Source organism: Oryzias latipes, chromosome 13 (genome assembly GCF_053564925.1).
Source record: "Oryzias latipes strain Hd-rR chromosome 13, Olatipes_Hd-rR_3.1".
In the NCBI taxonomy this organism is placed as follows: Eukaryota; Metazoa; Chordata; class Actinopteri; order Beloniformes; family Adrianichthyidae; genus Oryzias; species Oryzias latipes.
Genome location: NC_136249.1, coordinates 11,474,683 through 11,499,844, shown reverse-complemented (window position 1 = coordinate 11,499,844; position 25,162 = coordinate 11,474,683).

Genomic DNA, 25,162 nt, shown 5'->3' with positions numbered 1-25,162 from the left:
GTTAAAGGGAAACTCCTTCATATGTGAGGCGATCCCCTCAAAAGCGGCGAACGTGCCTCACCAAAACGCCTGCAGGCGTGATGGCTGATGACACACTGAAAATAGGCATCACAGCTGCATGACAGTGGTTGAAGGGGAAGGGAAGGGGCATTTTTGGCTCCAAGTGACCTTTTCAATATGTGACCAGTCACAATGGAATTTATTTCCCTCTTTTTTTTTCTCCCCTTAATCAGTAAGGGAAGTTCTTCTAGCTTTGTGTTGGCAGGACAGGACTCTCAATGGATGGGTAACAGCGTGTCACACGTGCACAGCCAGATCCCCAGAGGCGCCCTACAACTTTGCTCCCCCGGGACCAAATAAAAGAGACAAAAAGGAGGAGGGAAAGGGAGCCGGTGAATGTGTGTGTGACTGCGACAGAGCTGGCTGAGAGACATAATTACAGCAGATTAGTGAAGCCACACTGAGAACCTGAGTGGGAGCCGTCTGGACCCAGAAACAATGACCTCTGGGAAGGAGAGCCACTGACAGCACACACAAACGCACACACAAATTCACTGGTAGCTGGGAGGGATCCTCGCAAGGAAGGTGTTGTGGACCGAAAAATATGAGGACTAGTTATCTAGTCCTCATATATTCCTGACAGGACTGCACGGTTCTGTCTGTCAGCACTGCGGCTCATGAAGCCCCGGCAGCATGCACAGTTACATGTATGAAGCAATGACGGGACACGAGGCCGCCGCGATGAATCATTAGACAAAGGGCACCTTTTATCCAGGCACAAACATCCCACGCTGCACACATGTTGGAGCCGTCTTTAGTGTTGATTGTGGTTTCTCCAGGCTTCTTCAATAAATTTGCTTTGACAAGGCAAAGTCACATGAAGCAGGGAAAGGCTGGAACGTGTCATTATGTTTTCTTTGAACATCTGGAGCCTGTTTCACAAAAGCATGGCTTAAAAAACACTTTTGCAAATGGAGACACATCTGTGGGTCACTGGCCAACAAAGCTTCATAAGAAAGAAGCATAATGTGAGAAAACTGAAAGCTGCATGTTTGCTTTATGTCAACATTTTAGCAGTAAAAGTTTTTATTTATTGTCGCATACAAAGAAAAATACGAAAAAATGCAATCTGTCATAAAATAAAAACCAAAAATGGGTTTGAAGCGATGAACTTGTTTTTTTATCTCTCATAAATTTAGCTAAATCTTCATCCACCAGAGTTGTGTTTATAGGCAAAGGGAACCAGTATTTGCTTTCATTTTCAATGTTCTTGTTTGAGACAAAATCAACAGAACTCATCTGTAACTGATACATTACACATGGATTGATGATTTTATAACCATTTTTCCAACAGCCAACATAGATCATAGGTTTTTGAAAAATTATCTGCAACAAAACCAAAGAGATACCATGACATCTTCATTGGGTTAGGAATCCTGAGGAATAGTCCTAATATTTGATGTACAGAATCTTCCATTGTCGATGGTGTAAAAACCGTATGTGCCCTCAAAGGTTCAGGCACCATTAGAGTCTGGTGCAAAGTGGATTGGGAAGCAGTTAAGACCCTTTTGGTCCAGGGTGCTTAAACCTTTTAAGAGGTGGAACCTGCAGAAAAGGTAATAGGGATGAAAAGATGGATCCTTGAATAGATATAGAAGTATCAGGCTCTGTGGCTCTACAAGGATACATATCCCCTGAGTGCTATTTAGACAAGATTAAATGTTATTCAGAGTTTTTAAAAGAGATTAGACAAACGGCAAACAAAACTTGATTAATATACAGTGGTCCCTCATTTATTGCAGGCTGTAAAGAATAACCTACGATAGGTTAAACTCCTCACTACACACTTTATACACTTTTCTTAACACACTTCTTTCTCTTGTTTAAACTCTCAAAGTTCAAACCTTCATAGAAAAGTATGTTTAGTATTATAGAATGAAAACAAAGATCTGATCGGGATCAAACATTTGTGTAAATGTGGCAAACTTTGAACAGGAGACACGGTACGGAGGAGATTGATCTACGATGTCAACAGCCAGTCTAGACGCAGAACACAAAGTGTTGTAAAAATATGTTTTTAAAAAAGCATTCAGACTTGGACTGTAGAAAATGGTGAACAGCGAGACGGTGAAAGGTAAACTTTGATATAGCTAGGGACCACTGAACATGGAAACAGGATTTACTGTCCTATACTGCATGAAGTCTTCTCCGTTTTCTACTTTGTTTTCTCCATTTACCGGTAGATAAGTCTCTGTTTCAATTCTAATAGTTTGCAGACAACCAAAATACAATTTCTTCAAACTGCTTACTCATAAGTAGTATGACAGAGTAGAAATGTGCTATCGATCAGCACCACTGATCGACAAAGTATTGTAGCGACCAGCGTTGTATTAGTGTTATTGTGTTCTGTGTTGTTAGTGATCTGGAATCCTGTTGTGTTGTGGGTTCAGATTGGTGCAGTTTATGAGAGGCATTATGATTGGGTGAGAGCGGATGGCGGCTCGAGGAACAAGCAAATATAGGTTGGGGGGGTTGATAAGCAAAGTGTGAATGACTGAATGAATGAATGAAAGCATCAAGAGTTGTTACTACTGCATCAGGCGCGTTTGTGGCCTACAGCAACCGTTTAAAACGGCATGAAAAGGTCTGCAACAGAAAAAAAAGGCTTTCTCCGACTCTTAGCTGGATGTTGCAGATTCTTAAACTTTTAACATCTAAATGACACACAATCTTTGACACACTGTAACCCTGGATTTACACTGGTCCATCTGCGGTGCATCTTCGTTGCGTTGCGTGGGGAGTCCATCTCACAACCCTCACTTTATTTACACTGTTTCCGTTGCATTTCTGCTCCGTCTCCCCCGGCTCCCGGAAGAGTGGTTTATCCTCCCTCCCCTGGATTGAGTAGTTTGTCCCGCTCTCCTTGCTCATCAAAAAAGGTAAGCAATCTTCCTCACTGAGTTCTTGTAAAATCCATCCATCCATCCATCCATCTTCCTCCGCTTATCCGGGACCGGGTCGCGGGGGCAGCAGACTGAGCAGAGATGCCCAGACTTCCCTCACCCCAGCCACTTCCTCCAGCTCCTCTGGGGGGACCCCGAGGCGTTCCCAGGCCAGCCGAGAGACGTAGTCTCTCCAGCGTGTCCTGGGTCTTCCCCGGGGCCTCCGCCCAGTGGGACATGCCCGGAACACCTCTCCAGGGAGGCGTCCAGGGGGCATCCGGACTAGATGCCCGAGCCACCTCAGCTGGCTCCTTTCGATGTGGAGGAGAAGCGGTTCTACTCCGAGCTCCCCGCGGGTGACCGAGCTTCTCACCCTATCTCTAAGGGAGCGCCCAGCCACCCTACGGAGGAAGCTCATTTCAGCCGCTTGTATTCGGGACCTCGTTCTTTCGGTCATGGCCCATAGCTCATGACCATAGGTGAGTATTGGAACGTAGATCGACCGGTAAATTGAGAGCTTTGCTTTTCGGCTCAGCTCTCTCTTCACCACAACGGACCGATAGAGCGACCGCATAACTACGGACGCCGCTCCGATCCGCCTGTCAATCTCATGCTCCGATCTTCCCTCACTCGTGAACAAGACCCCAAGGTATTTAAACTCCTCCACCTGGGGCAAGGACACTCCACCGACCGAGAGATGGCAAACTACCTTTCTCCGGTCAAGGACCATGGCCTCAGATTTAGCGGTGCTGACCCTCATCCCAGCCGCTTCACACTCGGCCGCAAACCGCCCCAATGCACGCTGGAGGTCCCGGTTCGATGAAGCCAACAGGACAACATCATCTGTAAAAAGCAGAGAGGAAATCCTGTGGTCCCCAAACCAGATCCATTCCGGCCCCTGGCTGCGCCTAGAAATTCTGTCCATAAAAACAATGAACAGAACCGGTGATAAAGGGCAGCCCTGCCGGAGTCCAACGTGGACCGGAAACAGGTCTGACTTACTGCCGGCGATGCGAACCAAGCTCCTACTCCGGTCATACAGAGACCGGACAGCCCTCAGTAAGGCTCCCCGGACCCCATACTCCCAGAGCACCCCCCACAGGATGCCACGGGGGACGCGGTTGAACGCCTTCTCCAAATCCACAAAACACATATGGACTGGATGAGCGAACTCCCACAATCCCTCCAGCACCCTAGATAGGGTGTAGAGCTGGTCCACTGTTCCACGACCAGGACGGAAACCGCACTGTTGTTCCTGAATCCGAGGTTCGACTATCGGACGGACTCTCCTCTCCAGTACCCTGGCATAGACTTTCCCAGGGAGGCTGAGGAGTGTAATTCCCCTATGGTTGGAACACACCCTCCGGTCCCCCTTCTTAAAGAGGGGAACCACCACCCCTGTCTGCCAGTCCAGTGGTATGGTTCCCGACCGCCACGCGATGCTGCAAAGACGTGTCAGCCAAGACACTCCCACAGCATCCAGAGACTTGAGGTGCTCAGGGCGGACTTCATCCACCCCCGGGGCCTTGCCACCGAGGAGCTCGTTGACTACCTCAGTGACTTCAGCCCGGGTAATAGACAGCCCCACTCCAATGTCCTCACTCTCCGCTCCTTCAAAAGAAGGCGTGTCAGTGGGATTGAGGAGATCCTCGAAGTACTCCTTCCACTGCCCGACAATGTCCCCAGTCGAAGTCAACAGCTCCCCACCTGCACTGAAAACGGTGCCTGTGGAGAACTGCTTTCCCCTCCTGAGTCGCCGGATGGTTTGCCAGAATTTCTTCGAGGCCAACCGATAGTCCTTCTCCATGGCCTCACCGAACTCCTCCCAGGACCGAGTTTTCGCCTCCGCAACAGTCCGGGCCGCAGCTCGCTTAGACTGCCGGTACCTGTCAGCTGCCTCTGGAGTCCCGCAGGCCAGCCAGGCCTGGTAGGACTCCTTCTTCAGCTTGACGGCATCCCTTACTTCCGGTGTCCACCATCGGGTTCGGGGGTTACCGCCGCGACAGGCACCAGAGACCTTGCGACCACAGCTCTGAGCAGCAGCAGAGACAATGGAGGCGGAAAACATGGTCCACTCGGACTCAATGTCCCCAACCTCCCTCGGTACCTGTTTGAAGTTCTCCCGGATGTGGGAGTTAAAGACTTCCCTGACGGAGGGCTCAGCCAGACGTTCCCAGAAGACCCTCACAGTACGTTTGGGTCTTCCAAGTCTTTCCGCCCTCCTTCCCCGCCAGCGAATCCAACTCACCACCAGGTAGTGATCGGTGGACAGCTCCGCCCCTCTCTTCACCCGAGTGTCCAAGACACAGGGCCGAAGGTCGCCTGAAACAACTACGAAGTCGATCATTGACCTCCTGCCTAGGGTGTCCTGATGTCCTTGTAAAATACATGTCATAAATAGATTTTTCACTTCTAAAATTAACCTTTTGTCATCCATGGCAAAAATGGATGGTGTTATCTGCAGGGTCAACGTGCGTTTAAAACATTTATTGTAGATTTTTTTTAATACAATAGAAATTTTTATTTGGAAATCTAGACTTGTTTCTTCAGCTTTTTGCTGTGAAATTGACGCGACTAGAAAAAGAACTCCTGCTTGAGTTGTGTTGTAAAGAGAGAGACGTCAGACGTCTGATTGATCAATGTACATTTTATTTTTTTCTGTCAACGCAACGGAGACGCATTGCAGACAGACCAGTGGAAATCAGCCTGAACTCTTTAACACAATCGATGTGAAACGGCTGATTCTGATGCACAGAAAAGCAGCTTCTCATATTGGCTTTGCAACACGTTGCTAGCATAAAGTGTTGCATAATGGCGCAACGGCCAGAACAGAATCAGCTGATCTACATTGGTTGTGTAAGCATTTCATGACTGTGTTGCATATCAGTGCAACGTTGCTTTTCTTCACTTCAGAACCCGCTGGAGTCACGTTAATTGCGTAAACAGTTGAAGAGTTACTATAGCTGAAAGAATGTCAACACTGGAGCTAAAGCTCCTGTGTTAAAGGACTAAACGCACCCATGACTGAGCCATGGAGGTGGTCTTAGTTGGTAATGTGGACTGAAGAACAGAATCCCAATGTTAGACTTTAGGATATACCAACAGAAACCTGAAAATATGGACTCAAAAATCATTGTACACGCATAAAACCATGCTACATTACATTCTGTGATTAAAATTTACACATTTGTCAAATATTTACCAAGACTACATAGAGAAATGAGTAACAAACACCTAGAAAGGCACAAAACTGTAGAATAAAACATCAATCATACCCAACTCACTGGAGCTAATTCAGACATGTTTCACTGGTCAACTATGTCAGCTATGGCAGACCTATCATAACTGTCACTTACAGCCTATTCAGAGGCCGTCTAAATGATATGAAATCCTGGGGTGTGAGAGAGCTTTGAATTTCTGCATGATATGGTTTAATGGCTGCATGTACAGGCAGGAAGGAAAAGGTTGAAGACTGAACCCTTGGGCAAACCACAGAAATGTTTAATCCTCTTTAGATGAACTTTTGAAGACAGGCATAGAAGTCTCAACCTGCTTAAGAATAAAGAAGTAGCCTTAGCCAAAGGGCTATTTACTTTTTTTTAGATGGGAAATGCACAATTCATTTATAAAGAGTTAGATTTTCTACAGAAAGCCGTCACACAATAGCTTTGCTTAATGGGAGTAAAACGTCCGTTAGAAGAGACGAAATGCACAAATATTCTCTTTTTTGACCAACGTTTTTTGACAGTTTGGTATATATACACCATTTCCTCTGTGATTTCCCGAGAATAAAAAGACGATGACTAAACATTTTAAAGCAAACTAATGCAAACAATCAGACACAACTACATAAAATATAATGCACTGACTGTGGTTTTTTTTCAGGAAAAACAGTAAATTCAGCAAAGATAGAAGAATTTTTCTCCAAAGTTGACTTTGCACATGTGCAACTTCTTTACATCTTGGTGGCTGGAATAAAAAAGTGTGTATTTTGTGTAGGTTTCTGGAAACACAACAGAAACCAAATAATTAATTTCTATGGTGAACCCTTCGTTTCACTTCATAAAGGCAGTGAAACTATAGCGCTTTGATTTTCATGAGCTGCGTCAACACAACCAGTAAACAAGGAATTTCTGACAGTTTTCTTTATAATCCTGTCCTGGTAAAATGTGACTTTTACAGTCCCCCCCCCATGTTTCACCATGTTCTCATTTTCTAATCCACGCATGCATAGTTTGGTTTGGACATTTAGCTTCAGGAGTGAACATGTACCAGTACCGATACGGACCAAATCTAAACCCCATCAGCCTTTTTGGACCTAACAGACCTAGGCATTAAGAGATAAACAAGCTGTTGAAGTCACGCCAGGAGCTTCGGACAAACCTGGAGCTGTGAACACAGTAGAGATTGGAGATCAACAGCCCTACAGATGAGACTTCAGTGTTTTTGTTGCAAAATAAAAAACAAAGTGTGTTGAGAAAAGACTTTGAAATTCAAAATGACTTTCAGAAATGTGTGGATTTGTTTTCCCTCCAACATGTGCGGCACATCAAACCAAGTGACTGAATTTCTGATGGTGCATTTCCCCACTCTTGTGGTTTATGGCCAATAGGTGTAGTGAAAAGTCAAAGACAAGTTTCATTCCAAATTTTAGAATACCAAAAAAAAAGTGTAGTCCATATTCAACCTGGACCAAAGATGGCCAAGCGAGGGACTTTCTTGGTGTGAAGAACCTTAACCCTGTCACACCGGAACCAGTATGTACATTCTATCAACTAACTCTTCAACCGTTTACGCAATTGGCATAATTCCAGCTGATTCTGAATGGGAGAAAATCAGCCTTCCACTGATATGCAACACTTTTTTTTAACAGTAAAGTACTTACACAATCCTCCTAAATGAGCTAAATGTGAATAAATACATGTTTTATGTGACAGATGAGCTTAAAATGGGGCAAAAAAACAGTAATTTAATTCATTTCTTTCAAAATTGATATTAACAAAACTTTTCAGATTTGTAAAACTGTTAACCCTTTAACATCTGAAATTTAGCTCCAGTGTTTACATTTCTATGAGCACAGTACCTTTTTAACCCTTAATGAATAAGCTGATTTGCAGAGAAAAGTGGCTTTGACTGTATCTCAGTACACAGCACATCATTCATATAAAGTGTTGCATACTGGGGCAAAGTCGCTTTTCTCCGCAACAGAATAAGCGGATTCACATTTGATCGCGCCAGGGTAGTCTTTGTGGACCTAAATGGAGAAGGTAAATTTATGCTACGTCAAAGAGCATGTGTTATCTAAGTGTCGCCAGCAACATATCTGGTGTTAAAAAGTTCAAAGTTATGGCACTTAAATGACAATATAAAATAAACGCTTACACTGACAGTCATGGTTTCCAGTTTTAAAGCTCTATGCAAACATTACAAGCATGTATGTTTTGTTTTTTTTAAATAAACTTTATGCTAGATAAACTTTTTTTCTGTTGCTTCTTAAATAAGAATCTAAAAGTCCAGCAAAGTGTTGACATCACAGCGGCAAAGCGAAATTACGTAAACCGAACACGGCTTGACTTGTGCTGCCAGCTGAGCTTCAATAGTTTGTTCTCACTTCCTTTTGTGAGATAAGGAGTTGGCGTGGTCCTTTCAAAGGGTGTGTGTCTTAATCAAGATCCGTCTGTGCAGACACACAACCAGAAAGAGCAAATTAGACTTGGCACGGATCACGGGAGAGTTAATTAGCATTGGGATCTTGAAGGGCGTAAAGGGATCTACCCCGGCCTTGTATACAAACGTATTCATTTTTATGCTATCCATGTTGTTTTGTCTGTTGCAGATTTGGGTGGGACACCCAACAGAAAGGCATGCAACTTATTTACTTCATGCAAAAATTGTAAAAAGGAAGCGCTGTAAAGCCTGACAATTCTTCTGTGGTAGTTACCACACATGACTGCAGAGCATGAGAACTTTTAATTAACCCTGGGCTGCGATCTGAAATCAATAACCCTTTGATGGTTAATTCTACAAAGCTCAACTTGACGGTATCACTTTGATCTCTTGCATGGCTAGGCAAGGTGAGCGCTCCCATATCCATTTCCCCGTTCATAATACTCTCCTCATTTTGCAGTTAATTAACACTTTACAGCTCGGCCGCACACATAAGGAAGAGCTGACACCGCATTCGCGCAGAGCACTCGCTCTCACACGCTAAATCGTCTTAAGCCATGAATGCTTTTTCCGTGCCACAGAAGTGCACATTAACACATCTTTAAAACCTGACATTTATGTCACCCCCCTCCTTCCCCCCAGGCACACACTCAAACCGATTCTCCCTCTGCGGTGCCGCTGGCTCTATTTAAATCCCCAGCTACTAATTAAGCATTTGTTTTGTATTTTTCTCTTGATTTCGCCTTGTAGTTGCTTTTCCCACATTTGCTTGTGGGGCACGAGCGTGCCCAGCCCTTGAGACCATCCTGGGGCTCTTGGGGGGGGTTGGAGGGGTTGACACATGATTGACACACAAAATTAAAAAAGAAACAGGGGGGACAAAGTCAAAGGAAATTATTTAAACTCTGGAAAGTTGCCAAATCAAGGAGAAGCATCCTTATTTTTATATAAAGATTCCCTTTTAGAGATAAACAGTTAAAGGTTAAAAATGGATCTTTTATATGAACGCAGCTGGGGTTAGTGCATCCTTCCTGCATTAGGATTGGACACCAGCAGTGAGTCTAAAGCGGCATAAATAGAGCTCGTGACACTCTGCCAACCTTTGCTGCCCACTCATCTGCTGAAGTCGTGAAAGGTTCCTCAGTCCCAGCCTACGTATTCGCACTCACGCCGCAAAAAGAAGCTCATTGACGTGATCAGCACACGTGTCTGAACACGCAGCAACTCATAAACAGCAAACCACGCACTGTACCTGCCTGTCTGCGTGTGCGTTTGAGGGACTGTAGGGTGGCGGGGGTGTCCTGTGTTGCCATGACAACCCGCTGCAGTTTCCCTTTTTGTTTGCCCTCGGAGCAGACAGTGGACTCACACCACCGCAGGAGCAGAATTCGGAACAGAGTGAGGGCGGCGAAGGACGCCGGCCCAGGCTTTTTTCATTTCCCTCTCTGAGCGAACAAACACCCACGGCTCTCCCACCTGCTTTCACCTGTCATGCTACAAACGTGGGCTGATTGTGGTGATGTTTCCACAGGGAAGGCAGAAAGCAGGATGCTTCATCTTTGTGCTGCAAACCAACTCCCGTACCGCTCTCTGTGAGCCATGCTTCGCAGAAATAGTTGCATGTTTTGAAATGTGTGAGACAGGAACTGCAACTTTCTGAATAAGTTGGTGGGTATGTTGAGATGGAATTAGGTCACTGTCTTTTTTTATTTCTTTACAAAAAAATCAATAGTGTGCTCATTAATGTGAGTACATGGTGTACTAGAAGTTGCATGCATGCTTCAAGGCTAAAAAACAAAACAAAAAAAAGCTACTTTTTGTGTTTCTTTTTGTAAGCATTGCTTCATGAAACATTTCTAATAAAGGAGTTCAGGACGCAGCAGTCCGTCTTTAAGGTGCACCAAAGCTGCCTTTAAAGATTTTATGTACCTTTTTTGGCTTTATAAAAGCACTAAATATTCTATAGACAAAAAAAGAAGAGGAGTGCAAAGCAGTTTGCTGTCATCTGTCTGCTTTTACACTTCGTGCATGATCTGTTTTATGCATAAATTATAGAGATTAGGAGACGAGGAAGATCAAATTCACAGTAAACCACATTTAGTAACGGTGACATAGAGGCATAAATGCAAAAAATGTTTTAAGAAAGTCATGATCAGTAAGAAACAAAAGTGTTGCTACAAACTGGATGTGTTTGCTGCACTTGGCATGTTTTTCTGGAGCCATTTATTCCCACCAAGTTCCACAGGTAGAAATCAGAAAAGAGTTCAGAACAAGATAATTTAGGAAGGACAACGTTAGATTAACCAGTATATTTATGGCTGTCAAGACTGAGGTCTACACTGGAAAAATGTAAGTTAGAAAACATAGAATAGAAGATGTGAAAAAGGAACTAGTGGGAAAAGGAAGTAGTAGAATTTGTCTCTGTAAGATTTCCTAAAATAAATCGTGATGTCCTGCCCTTTTAGGACTAAATTAAATCTTGAAAGTAGCAACAAACACTTATATTTAGGGATATTGCTCTGATAATTGGAAATATGTCTTAAAATAAGCGTCTATTGCTAAAAAATAAAATTAAACATTTTTCAAGTAGGCATATTTAAACACCCCCCACCCCTTAATACATCCTATCTTAGGTGTTATAGCAGTCTAACTATTTTTTTTTATTTTTAGACAATAATCCTCTTAAAGAGAGACAGAAATTACATGTTTTTAAATGAATTTGTCCTAAAAATTATGCATAAATGTATGTTTACTTTCAAACTTCTGTCCCACTCTTGTTAAATGCATTTGTATCGTGTTACAAGTCAAATCCAGTTTCCCTAAAACAAGCATGACTGTTTCTTGAAGCAAGACCACTCACCATTTACAAATAAAATAAAACATTCCAAAGAGATGTTTTCAAGATCAATTGACTCAACAAGATATTTAAGATTTAATCATTGTCGAAAAAATGGCTCAAATCCTATTGAAGAGTTAGTTTTGCCTCATATCAATTGTATTAAGAAATTAGACCAAAAGACCTGGTGACATTTTATGTTTTTGCAGTGTAGAGACAAAATTAAAAATGAATGAATGTCCTTACAACCTGACAATCCATGCTGTACTTTCCAGCGTAAGCATATATAGACATCTTTTTTTTCTTGTACCCAAAAATAAGTTGAAAAGAGATGCAAGGAGTTAGAAACAGAAAACAGTAACACTCTCGTTTCTCCTTTCTTTGAACTGTGCTAGAGATTGAGCAGAGTACCAGACATTGCCGCCTTGCACACTCTAACATCTAAAAAAAAACAACAACGCCTTTAGGCTTATATCAAACTGCAGTTTGGGTCCACAGATGGACATTTACAGTTCAATGTATGAGGTAAGACCGAGGAATCGTGACTGCCAGAACAATGTCAGATGATTAGGAAGCAGGACGCCCCTAAGGGCTATTGCCAGGGTTACCAAAGGAAATCACACCACGATTTAAACATTCACATCACAGACAAATGGGCACAACTGGCCTATTTTTCTGTTTAAAACGTTGAGCCCAGAACAAATCTGTTCATTTTATAAACCATTCAGCACATTCAATATTTGTAAAAGTAGATGACTGATCATTGCTGCTAATACAGTGTTTATCAGTGATAATGCTTTTATCAGGTATTATTCAGCACACCTATGATATCGGAGACAAATCGGAGACAAAAATTCAATGCAGAACTTAATACGATAATAGAATAAAACTATCTATTAGCAGTAACATGGGTATCATAAGTCAGCAATGGAAGGAATTTAACTTGAAAATTCCAAATTTTGCATTTTTTGGGGGGGGGAAATCTGATGGCAGTGAAAAACTGAGCAGCTTTATGCTGGAGACCTTACAATAAAATAGGTGATCACTCACATATATTCCAGTAATGTCTGGTAATTTTGCAAGACCAGTAATTTTCATCATAGATTTACCTCAACTGCACAATAAATAGTTACAATATATTTTTATATATAAAGTTAAACATACATACAGCTATATATAAATTTACATAGCTGTTGTAGTGGATGTGGCGGTACCAAGTGACGGAGACATCAGGAAGAATGATCATGAAGAAGGATCATGAGAAACTGGAGAAATTTTAATTTAATTTAGTTAATTGAATTTTTATTTTTATTATACTGCACTTATCCCATGAAGGGAAATTCGTCTCCACATTTGACCCATCCCCTGGGGGAGCAGTGAGCTGCAGCCGAACCGTGCAGCGCACCCTTAACGCAGTAGCGTTAAGGGTGCGATGTTGATTGCCATTGATATGGTAATTGCCTCCAGTACCATTGTTCATTCCCCTCTGGAAATCGAACCCTGGTTTCCTGCGTGGTAGCTTCCCACCTTACCAACCGAGCTACCCAGCCGTCTAAATACCAAGAACTCAGAGAAGAACTGGAGAAAGCATGGAAAGTGAAGGTGACAGTGGTGCCTGTGGTAATTGGAGCACTCTGGGCAGTAACCCCCAAGCTGGAGGAGTGGCTACAACAGATCCCTGGAAAGACCTCAGACCTCTCAGTCGAGAAAAGCTCAGTGCTAGGAACAGCTAAGATACTGCAGGACCCTCAAGCTCCCAGGCCTCTGGTAGAGGACCCGAGCTTACTTGCTTGCTTGCATGCTTGCAGACGGACGGACAGACAGACGGACGGATGGACGGACAGATAGATAGATAATGGTTTCTGGCAAACCAGCACAATGTCAGCCCTCAAGCCCTAGAGTCAAACACCCCTGGTCTAAAAGATGTTATACTCGGCAAGAGTGCATCATGAAGCTCCATGGTGACCCCACCCTGTTCCCCCCTCCAGACATATTCCAATTTTTACCTGGATAAGGTGTGGTCTACTTCAAGGGCAGACGTAGCAAAAAATGAAAGGACATCGGCTTTAAGCCAGAGATAGACATCAATGTTGTAGATCATGTGCTGCTTTACTCAGCTTTCTTTTGACTGTCATGTATTGATTCCAGCGGGGATGGCTAGAAGGCATTTTTAATCTTCTAATGAATGCTTGAAATTTATTCAGAAATTAGTCAGTTTGCAGGCATCGGTTTCACAAACATCAGGCACGCACAAGGACGTCCAACCCAACACAAAAAACAACACAATGCCACAGAGCTGCACTGTCAAGTTGGTTAAGGTATGCTCCAGCTAATAAACTGCTGAGAGCAAACTCTTTAACCCACGGTGTAATGCACTGTGACAGCTGTCTTGTCAACCACAGCTCTTATCTTTTTCTTAACGTACAGAGTTGCAGTGCATTGTTGCCCTTTAAGTTGGTGCCAGATCTGTTTGGGCGTGTAGCACAGAAATGTCCTGAAGACTTTTATTAAACAGCAATGACTTAAACCAGTTAACTTGTCACGTTTCATAGGTTTCTTCAAATCATATTTATGTTTTATATTAGCACAAATAAAAAACAAACACTGATAAATCCCAGTCACACGGCAACTGTTAAATAAAACAGTAATGATGTTGATTGATAGGGATATTCTAACTAAGATGAGCATGTGTTTTCTACGTCACAGGGTGGATATGTGGAAGGTGGATTAGTTCCCCAGACTGCGGTGTGGCACAGAGCAGAGTGCATGGCTAGAGAAGGCTGGAATGCAGGCCTGCTGTGGCTGGTTTGCCGTTCAGAGTCACAGCAAGCAGCGTGCAGCGAATGAAGTGCAGTCCGTGCTGTTCTATTACATGGTGTGTTTTGTTCTGGTTTCAAGAATAATCAGGACAAATGGAGAGCAGCTGTTTTTTTGGGAAGGGGGTGGAGGTGGAGTTGAAGAGACGCAGAGGGAAGGGGAAGGGGTATGTGTGTGTGTGTGTGTGTGTGTGTGTGTGGGTGTGTGTGTGTGTGTGTGTGTGTGTGAAAGAGAGAATGCAGCACTTTTACACGGCAAAAGAATGTGGATAAAATGGATGGGAAGAGAACATGCCTAAGGCCAAAAAATAAAATAAAGGATCTGCTTTGGTGCACAGCAGCTGACTTTAAGGGGGTGCACAGGTGGAATAGAAACAATTTTAATACAGGTTGCTTTTTGCTTAAAGATCCACTTCATTAATCTTTTGATCTATTTTGAAACCGCCCCCAGTGGTCTTTTAATTATAAATATGCTGCTTTTGGCCAAAATCTAAAAGCTTGTGTTGTTTTCTAGGTCATAGTTTCTGCAAAGCGGCAGTAGTTTATTTGAAATTCACTTCTGAGTTGTGGGCAGGACCGTTACCGTGGAGCAACACCACCACCCCTTTCCCTTCCCCGTTGCTGAGAGCTCTCTGTTTTCAGCTTACAAGCTAGCAGAAGAAATGCAATTTTGAACTTAAGTTTCTTAATATATCATCAGAAAAATGCCACAAGAGCATGTTAAAACACGATTTACGTCGGAGTGGGTATTAAAAGGAAACTCCTTTCATACTTTTGTGAATTCTTGTTTATTCAGCCGCGTAAGAGATGAGAGGAACCAGCTGCAAAGAGATCATCAGAACTGTTATTAGTTGCCTTTAACAGCTTAATAAATGTTTCTTTGTATATGTGAGTAATTCAGAAAAATTTGTTTCTGAAGGAATGCAACAACATACTGAGTTGTCAGGCTACAGAAGCTTTGACAAATGTTCAACATGCTGGTTTCCATCTTCAAGGCCATCAGGCCCTTTGGCAGGTTAACCTCTGCTAGCTTCCTCTGTACACCACATCCCAAAGGCCTTCTCTGTTCCTTCTAGCCATCAGCGCCCTCCTTTAATTTTCCTCACAATCTAATCCTTCCCATCTCCCTCGTGGTGCCATTGTGACTGATGTCAGAGACCAGAGCAAAGAAAGCAGAGGAAGGAGGGAGGGATGACTTTCGCAGACGTGCCACCAAGCTGTACACATTCCTCAAGGGCTGTGCATCCTGTTCTCCGGCCCCCACCTCCACCAAGCCGAACACACCACACTGCACGTACACATAGGTTTACACCCCCCTCTCAGCAATGCCCCTCCTGCAGATGGTGCCCACTCCTCCACCAAAAAAGTCCACATGACAGGAAATAATAATCTTTCTTTCTTTCTTTGCTGTCAGATAGGCAGAGCTGTTTCCCATTATACCCACATGCAATCCCAGCCGAGGTGATAGGAGAACAAAACGTTTAGATAAGCCAAGTTTACAGTCTTCCATCCTCCCTTGATTTTTTTTTCCCTTCCTGCAGCCTTATGTTGCATAATTTGGCTTGAAGCTTTTTGAGACAGTGAAGGAGAAGCAGACTAAGAGAGATTCAGATTAACAAAGTTTAATACATGCACAGTTTTTACTCATCTTTTGAAACCATGTTTAACATGTTTGTAATTCCTATTAAAGTGTGTAAATGTATCATAATCATGAATTTAAAGTCCGTAATTTAAACTGATACAGTTTCTTTTGATGCCTTGAGATTTATTGTTTTCAAGGACCGATTTGATATTTTATCATCAAAAATCTGTAAACACCAAGAAAAAAAGCATACAATAATATTAAAGTCTGACTATGAACACATTTTCCTGCAAAAATATAAAATAATAATAACATTAAGAGCAAAAGAAACTGAGGTGCCTATGAGACGAGACCTTTTTTAATTTTTTTATAAATGGCAAATGGTGTATAAATATTTAGCACTTCCCATGAATACCTTCCTTGAATCCCCAAAGCGTCAGATAGTCTTGTTCAGAAGAGTGAAAGACAGTCTGTGGCTGCAGAAAGACAGTCTTGTTCACCCATGCACACACATTTACACACTGATGGAGGCTCCACTGCCATCAGAGATTAATATTTTAGGTCTACTTCATCTTCATATGAAACCTTTCACCGTTTCTCCTGTACTACGTTCACACTGCCCCCGGCAGCGCATGTTTAAGCAGCCACTTCCGATAAAAAGTTCATGTGAACAGGTTTCTGCATTGAAAACCCTAGTGTTTACGCATAGCTGCGCAAGATTATTGACCGTTTTGGGCTCAACGTACAAAACTCTAGAAAGTTAAACCACATTTGGTAGTGACGTCGGATTGCGTCCCGTTTAATTCACGAAAATGCCAACCGTTGAAATTTGATCATGGAGAAGAAATTAATAATTGCGGTTTGTGCCCAGACGAAATATGACAGACACCAAATCTTTTATTTATCGGAAAAGAGGTGTGAAACAAAAAGTCTGGAGTACGATACTTCCAACTGTGGACATGTTCTAGTAAACAGTAGAAAAAGATAAAAAGGAAGCCCCTCCCTGGCTGTCCAATGTAAAGACTATGCTATGTGCACATTTAGGAACCTTTGTTTAGCACGTCAAATATCCACATGTCAAATACCCACAGCTGTAGATTGAAATGTCAACATATTTGTACATGTATGGTTGTTGTTGTTGTTTTTTTGGGTAATATATTTAGTGTTAAAAGTTTGGAAACATGTTTAAAACCAACATGTTTGGTTTTAAACATGTTTCACAGACATAGATGGAGTTTCTTTTTGAGGCAGAATCACATTTCAAATGTTTTCACTGAAGACATTATTACAATAGTACTATAAGTGTCAAACATAAATCGGGGATTCTGACGCAGCGAAAAGATAGCGAATATCAGTGCCAGGCTGCTTTTCTATGCTTCAGAATCCACTGAAATGACATCAATTGCGTAAAGGTTGAAGAGTTACGGTGATTGAAAGAATGTAAACACAAGAGCCGTAGTTCTCATGTTAAGGAGTTAAAAATGTTGTTAGAATTGATTTTTCAAGGGTTTAAAAAGATTCTTTAGTTTCTAACTGAGTAGAGTTACTAGGACCTCTTCACACCTCTTGGTCATTCCGTAGGATGTCAGGGTATCGAATGGACAATCATCTCAGCATGTTTCAGGTCTGCAAGAAGGCCCTTCCCATAAAGGCGAGTGTGGAAACGGTCCTTCAACAGATGCCCAACCACCGGAACTACCAAAATGTCTACTCACTCAGGATGTTCAATGGATTAGTTTCTTATGTTGCTCAAAGTGGGTAATCTAGACTAGCTTTTTTGAGACATTGATTTTTTGCTAGAATCCTGATTACAACATTAAAATGATTTGCCTTTTGAATTAATTTTTCTGACTGTGAACTGACAAAGCTGGCTTTTCAAGAGGGTTAAACAGGAAACAAAGCTTGTTCACTAATGCTTTTGTTTCCTTCAGATAAAGGAATAGTTCATCTTTCTGAAAGCCAGATTAAAAATCCCAGTCTAGCCTGCTGGACACCTTTCATCCGAGTGACAATAAAAGACGGCATGATGAATCAAAGTCACTATGGAGCAACAGCTGACGTTTGGTCTCTGTATCATTCAGTTACTGTAAATTTGCAAAGTATGAAAAAAGAAAAAAAAAAGGGTGGGGAAGGTTTATTATGTTCTGGGTGTGTGAGACGGAAAATCAAACATTTGTTTGAACATGCTCCCATGAACAAACACCTGAGAGATAATGAGCAAAGACGATTTTAACTGACGGAGGGAAGAGCGAGTGTGTGTGTTCACAATTATTATCCTGAGACCCCTGGAAATGTTTTCAGTATTTTTCTATTGCTTCCCATTAATACCACCTGTACTCACTGGGAATAAGCCCATGCTGGCTCTCTTCTTCCCCCTTTCACCCCTCTCTGACTGCAATTCTCCAGATACAGGCCTTCCAAAAAAGAAACCCAAAGAGACCAGGCCACTCTCTTCTGTTCTAGCTGTTCCTCATGGCACGCCGTGTTCTGAGCTGCGGCTCCACATGTCCTTCTGTGAATGGACGGGATGAGCGTATTTATTCAAATCAACATCTGAATGGCGATTTTGCTGGGACACACAAGACAGCTGCCAAATGGCTGCTGAACTATTGATAATGTTGCCATGGGAATGAGAGTTGGCTCGGCGAGTGGAGCTGAAGTGTTGCCAGCTGTGCGCGCGCACACAAACTAATGTTTGATGTTAATTCCAATAAAAAAAACTAAAGCCCAGTTGGATTTCCATTCTCTCCGATGCATGCAGGAGTTATATCTGTAACACAAAGACAAGCAACTGAATTAAATTAAGAAAGTAGTCCTCAAAAGAGGCGAACTTTGGGTTTACCATTTGTCAGACCAGGGCTATGAGAGACAAACAATACAGAAATGACCTTAATTTATTAGTAATTACATTTAGCAGTTTCTAATTTTTAAAAAATAGTTTTTTTTATTGTTTTTTTCCAAATTATACAAATACCAAGATGTTGTGGGAACAAGTCATAAAAGTACAAGAAATATTAACCAAAGTAGGAGCAGCATGTTGTTGTAATTATGAGTCAAAAGTACCCCAGTGGAGCTTGTGTAAAAGCAAGATACCAAAGGAAAAACATTAAATATGCATGAAAGTAAAATGGTAAATTGAGTATAATTATACATTGCTTTCCTAGCTCCCTTGAATGCCCAAAGCGCTTTACGTTCACACCGAGCATGTCACACGTGTCCGAAAATGTGGTTAAAAAAAAAAAGGGCGTTTTTGAACGCACGTTAAGCACATGGTGTTCACTCTGGACTGCCGTACCCGATAATAACACATATCCACCTTCTACGGTTAAAGGAGGTTTGGTGCTAAAATTTGAAGTGGTACAAATGTTACTACAGGCTTTTTATTTCACAGCTCTATTATGATAAATGAAAGACTTGGTGTCATAGAATTCCAGTCGGGGACAAACAGCCATTATTGATTTCTTCTCATGATTATTTTTCAAAAGGTTGGTACTTTAATGAATTAAAAAGGACGCTACCCATACGTCACTACCAATTCCGAGACCTTCATTGGTCAAAGCTTGATCTAATTTAATTTTCAAGGTGCTTTCCATGGACGCGTGTTTGCTCCCAAAAACGGTCAAAGAAACGTGCGTGGCGACGCATGAACTCATGAGTTTTAATCGAAGAAGCTCAAAACATGCATATAAGCGTGTTTACATAGACTTCTTATTTATAAAAGTCGCTCAAATGCGTGTTGCTGAGGGCGGTGTGAACATAGCTTAACAGTTACAGTCCCATTCACCGTCAGACACATTAACACTGGCGCCAACCTATAAGCAACAGGAGCAGTGTTGGGTTCAGGGTCCTGCCCAAGCACGCTTTGACACATGGGCAGGGAAGGTAGGAACTGAACCTGTCATCGTCCGTCAAGAGGTTGACCGCTCAACCTCTGTACCACCGCTGTAAAAAAGACAACATTTCAAAATAAAACACCAAACAAGACATGAATCTACAGAAAACAGGAAGACAAACCAATATCAGCAAGGTCATCTTACAAAACTGAGGAAAAAGCATAGCAAAAACCATCAACTTTTATGCTTTCACCCAGTTCCATCATTTTTCAACAACTTCTCTTTTGTCAGTTGATTAATTCACTGTTACAGCTTGATCCGTTGTTTTTTTTTTTGTTGTTTGTTTGTTAATTCCCAGTTCTCGGGTTTACATAATTTATTTGATTTGGTCCAGCTGTCTCATTTGCGAAGAGGTTTTCTCATCTTCTAAGGTCATGTGGCTGAAGGGAAATCCTACAGATTGGAGATGCCATAAGAGAGACATTTTTTAACACTGTGGAATTTCAGACTGGCGCTGCAGGTACATGACTCAGTGTCTCCACAGGAAATAAATGTGACATTTATCAAAACTGAAATACACTCTGACATAAGCGCCAACATAAAACCATACACTGGTAATCTAAAAACACCATCAGTACCTTGGTTTCACACAAATGTCACTCGGCCTCCGTGAAAGGAGATGTAATTAGACTGATGGTGGTCATGGTGATTCAGTGACGAGTGGGCCACTCTGTTCCTGTTTGTCCAGAGCTTTTTTAGGTGCAGTACTGTTATTTAAAGATGAGGGGCTTTTCGTGATCATTTATTTTCTGATGGCAGAGTAGAAAATCTATATCAGCGTTAGGTGTGGCTGCCGTGTTCTTCTAAAGCAACACCCCTGGCAGGTAAGGCCTGCTGTCTCCTTAGTTCCTCATGACTGGTGCTTGGGGTGTTGTCATGATGCCAAGTGAGGTCGAGCCTAGTCAGATACCTCTCCAAATTCATTTTGTAAAGGCTTAGAGCTTTCAAAAGAATGATTTTTTTTCCTTATAGCAGATTAGAAGTTAAGAAGCTGGAAGCCTTAAGCTTCACACGGATCTACCCTAAAAAACAAACGACAGGCGAGAGAAGACTCTAAGATTACAGAACCAGAGGAACTGGTGCACATTGGAGTCAGACCAAACACATAGGAGCTCTCATCTACTTGTGACTTGTCAGAAAAGAAGACACTTTCCAAGTAACAGACAAGTTTTACTTGAATGAACATTACAAGTGCAGCTTTGTGCGCTCACACCCTCCAAAGGACAGTTATAACTTCTGAACTTCAAACATATTCCTACTGGCAAATGCACCTGAACATACACAGATAATCAAACAACCTCTGGTTTTTAACAAGCCACATATCCCAAAAAGGGGTTCATTAGCATTTTCTTTCTGTTTCAGTCATTTAAAGGTTTACACTCTTATAATGGTAAAGGCAGGCCACACCCATTTCTCTCAACTTCACATAAAGTTGTTGTTGCTAAGGGGAGAAAAGAGATTGTGTCTTTGGGAGTGGTAAAAACCATATTTCCTTTGCTTTGAAATGCCTCTTCAAAGTACAGCGGTGCACTAGATAGAAGTCCTTTGAAAGACACAGGGCTTTCAGAAATGGTCAAAGTGACCAGAACTTCCTGGCAGACTCAGCATAGAATAAAAATGCTCTCTTAAAAATAGTTTTTCAAGATGGGTGCAGCAGTTAAAGGTTGGACTGGTTGCTCAAGGAGCTCAATCTTGCAAAAATACCAAACAAAAACAAAACTGAATTCTGAAAATTATTTTGGGAACTTCTTCTACTTAAAACAAATGGGGGTTGCCAACGCCTCAAGCCAAGTTCGAAAGCAAAATTACCTGCAGCTAAATGTTGTTTTTCACCTTTCTGCATATCCCTTCAGGGGTCGCCACAGCGGATCAGCTTCCACTAAGTCGCACAGGTGGTTTGGCAGAGATTTTTACGCACTTCCTGACACAAGCCTGCGTTTTCTCTGGGCTGAGGACCGGCACAGGTAGACCAAGACCTGGACCCACTTGTGGCTATATAGTTAGACAGTAGCATGAAGGGTCTTACCTAAGGGCCCAGACTGGATGAAACCAGGGAATCAAACACTGGTTTCCCATGCATTAGTCCTACAAGCAGCCAACTAACCCATCCAGCCACCTACTTGAATCTAAACCAGTTCACCAAATTTCAAAAGACACGCCTTGGTGACATGAAATAAATTCAACACATTAATAGGCACACATCAGTTTTAAAACCATTTTTTTCTCCTCTGTGGTTGGATTGATAATACATGAATTCATTTTTATTTCCTACATAATTTAAGATTTCAAAGTTGCATTCTAATGATAATGAGGGTATGGCCTTTTAATTAATAAGATTTCTAAATGTTCCCAATGCAAAATTAAGCTAAACCAGAAACATCATGACAGCATACAACATTATACATTATGTGTTGTTCTTTAATAACAAACATGAAGAGGTTCCTGGCTCCAGAAAGTCATCTACCGGTACCTTGAAACATTCCCAGCAGCACAGACCTGCACTCTTTCAGTAAATTAGTGTATTAAAAAGAATTTAATTTACCCAAAGCCCTTTTTGTCTCGCTCCTTCACCTCTTGCTTATCTCCGTCTTCCTTTCCCTGTTTGACTCAAGCTCTCTGAATCCCAATTAGGTAAACAAGGGTTGATGGATCAGAGCCAGCAAGATGGATCAGAAGAATGAGAGAACTAAAAAAGACAGACATGAGGTCTAAAAATGTCAGATACTTTTGAATAAAACTTTATTTTATTCCAGTGGATACTACTGTAAGTATCACAGTTGTGACATTAGCATATGATAAAATTGTGGCAGAAATATTTTTATACCTCTACAGTGGGGGGAAAGGGTATTTGGCCATCAATAACTCTGCAAAATGTTGCACTTAAAAAGATTAGAAAGGTCTGTAATATAGGTAAACTACAACTGTGAGACAGAATTTAAAAGAATAATCCAGAAAAATCACATAGCAGAATTTTATGAGACTTTATTTGTGCTATGAAGCAGAAAATAAGAGTTTGTTCAAAAATAAAATTGTCTGGTTGGCAGTGATGGTGATCAATTGTTTCCTGTTGGTCTTCAGGAGGTTTGCATACACTGTCGCTGCTATTATGGTCCATTCTTCCATGCAGATCTTCTCAAGAGCTGTGATGTTTTGGAGCAACCCAGACAGATTGGACTGAGGTCTAGAGACCGGCTAGTCTACTCAAGAAATTTAAAAATGCTTTTTTCCTAGCCTTTACTTTATTTCCCAGGTAGTGTGTTTTGGATTATTGTCATTGTATGTTTCATTCTCAATGCTCTCAATGATAGAAGGAATTAATGACCAAAATCTCACCATAGATCCTTTCCCTAATATAAATCTGTTGCCATATTCCTTTTCCAGAAAAGTAGCCCTAAAGCACGATGTTTCCACTCTGATGCTTCACAGTAGAATTCTTTGGATGGAACTTAGCATTCTTTCTCCTCCAAACACAGCAAGTGAAGTTTATACCAAGGAGTTCAATTTTGGTCTTTTCTGTCCACAAAGCATTCCCTCACTCCACCTCTGGATCATCCAGATGGCTCCTGTAGAACTTCAGACAGGTCTGGACATGTGCTGGTTTAAGCAGGAGGACCTCTGGAGCTCTGCAGGATTTTAATCTATGATGTTGTGTTACTATAGTAATCTTTGTTGTGTGGTCTCAGCTCCCTTCAGGTCATTGACAAGTTCCCGTCATGTGGTTCTTGGGGCTGTTTCCTCACCGTTCTAAAAATCATGTGTTCTCTACCAGGTGAGATCTTGCATTTTTCTAATAACTGCTGCAATAGTTGATCCAGTCTCATAAAGCTGCTTTTTTATTGTAGGTCGGTTCAATCCAATCGTGTTCAGGTCTTAATACAGGTAAGACATTAATACAGGTAAGAAGTGGAGGGTAGAAGAGTTTCTTACATAAGAATCTACAGGTCTGTGAGGGACAGAATTCTTACGTCTTTGTATGAGCTGACTACTGTAACGTCCGGCTGGACATGATGAAAAGTTGGAGACGGCCATTTCCACATGTGAAGCCTTTAATGTCACTTAAATGGTTGCTGTCGGCCGCAACCACGCCAAACACGGCACTCCGTGCCCCCACCCCCACTTATCCAATCACATTCATCTAACTGACTTGAGCACCAATGTAAACAGAACACAACAGAATCACTTAACGCTAACTGAGGATAGCGGCACAGAACAGAACACAGCTAAACTTCGGTCGCTACAAAACTATTTTTTTTGTAGAAGTGTACCAATAAATTCTTCGAAAATCATTTCGCAGAATTAGGGATTTTTCAAAGATGGTGGTTTGTCATCTGATTTCCTTCCGTCATGCAAAACCCACCCAAAGCTGAGTCTTAAGCAGGGTCTTTCAGGTCATGATCTCTTTGCGGCTTTAGAGGGTCGCACAAAGTTCAGGACATGAGCCAAGCCATATTTGGAGACTTACACTCTTTAAAGCTCAGAGCTGAAATTTGAAATGATCTAGAGGGAGGAAGGGAAAGAGACAGCAACAGGAATGTTCATTGGATGCAGCTGGGCATCACTGGAGCAATATAGAGCAAAGCCTGAAGCAGGAAGTGGGTGTGTTTCTCTGCATCTTTGTGTATGGAAGTGTGTGTGCATGCAGAGTGTGTTTACCAGTCAGTGCATGCGTGTGAGAGAGGACTTATGAGATATTAGGTTAAAGCAGACCAAAGCTTGAACATTTTCAGACATGTGTGTGTGAAGAAAACAAGCCCAAAAATAAGCATGTGAGCTCGTGCATGCATGCCAGCGAGAGAGTGTGAATGACAGACAGCTTTCAGAGGAAAAAAAAAAAAAAAAGGGTCAAGTCAGTCAATTTAAAGCAGCAAACTGAAAAACTTCAGTGTCAGGTTTTTGGGGTGAGTCACCGAGGCTGAGCAACAATTAAAAGGGGTGTAATTTTAACACCATTTAGCAACAAAACATCTCAGTCTGAGAAACTAACATGTACCTGTAGTGTTTTAAAAGTTTCAGACTTCAAAACCTCAACACAATTTCAAACCTGCATAGTTTCACATTGGATTCTATTCCAACAGTTGTTTGTACATATAGAATTGCTTCTTTTAATAGCTTTTATAAATTTGGCCATTTCAGGTGTCAGGTAGGGAGGGCTGGTGACCATGAAGGACCCAAAATGCAGAGAAGGGAGGCACGCGGTTCCAGGCCAAGGGATTTATTCAACCAACTAAAAGCACTGCAGAGCAGGAAAACAAAACTAAACTTACTGTGGGCATAGCATGAACACATGGCAGAAGGGAGTCAGGGAAGAGACGTTAATGGAGCAGCCCAAGAGGAAGGCAGAGACAAGACATAAATACAGACAGGACCGACAAGTCACAAGTGACAACGATCAGGAGAGATTGGGACCACGGAAGTAAAACTCTAAA